Here is a 621-nt window from a genome sequence, read left to right on the forward strand (position 1 = left end):
TAACTCCATACGTAGCCAGAGAATCAACCTTCATTGATAGCGCTTGGAGCTGGGCTGCAATAGCGGTGGCTGCATCAACTTCCAGAATACCTGCTACCTTGCCTGACGTCATCCTCTGAGTTGGGTTTTGATGCTCATTTGCAGCCATCGTCTCGATAAGATTATACGCCTCAGTATAGCTTTTAGCCCATAAGGCTCCTCCAACTGCTGCATCGAGCATGGGCCGAGATTGGGCCCCCAAACCATTATAGAAACCAGTGATCACCATCCAATCCGGCATTCCATGATGTGGACATTTTCTCAACATTTCCTTGTAGCGTTCCCAAGCCTCGCACATAGATTCTGTAGGTTGCTGCGCAAACTGAGTAAGAGCACTCCTCATAGCAGCAGTCTTTGCCATTGGATAAAACTTCACCAGAAACTTTTGTGCAAGATCTTGCCACGTAGTGATGGACCCAGCTGGTTCAGAATGTAACCAGTCTTTAGCCTTATCCCTCAGTGAGAATGGGAAAAGCCTCAACTTGATAGCCTCATCAGTCACGCCATTATACTTAAAAGTGTTGCAGATCTCGACAAAATTCCTTATGTGCATGTTGGGGTCTTCAGTTGCCGCTCCTCCAA

The 621-nt window shown here is 47.2% G+C and overlaps 1 non-coding gene across 1 annotated transcript; it reads left to right on the forward strand.

The window, feature by feature from the left end:
- The first annotated feature begins 278 nt into the window (after nucleotides 1–278).
- On the forward strand, nucleotides 279–385 carry LOC141709592 (small nucleolar RNA R71). The gene has a single exon (XR_012570159.1). It is a non-coding gene; the product is annotated as a small nucleolar RNA R71 (small nucleolar RNA).
- Nucleotides 386–621: the final 236 nt, after the last annotated feature.

This window comes from Apium graveolens, chromosome 2, assembly GCF_009905375.1.
Source record: "Apium graveolens cultivar Ventura chromosome 2, ASM990537v1, whole genome shotgun sequence".
NCBI lineage: Eukaryota > Viridiplantae > Streptophyta > Magnoliopsida > Apiales > Apiaceae > Apium > Apium graveolens.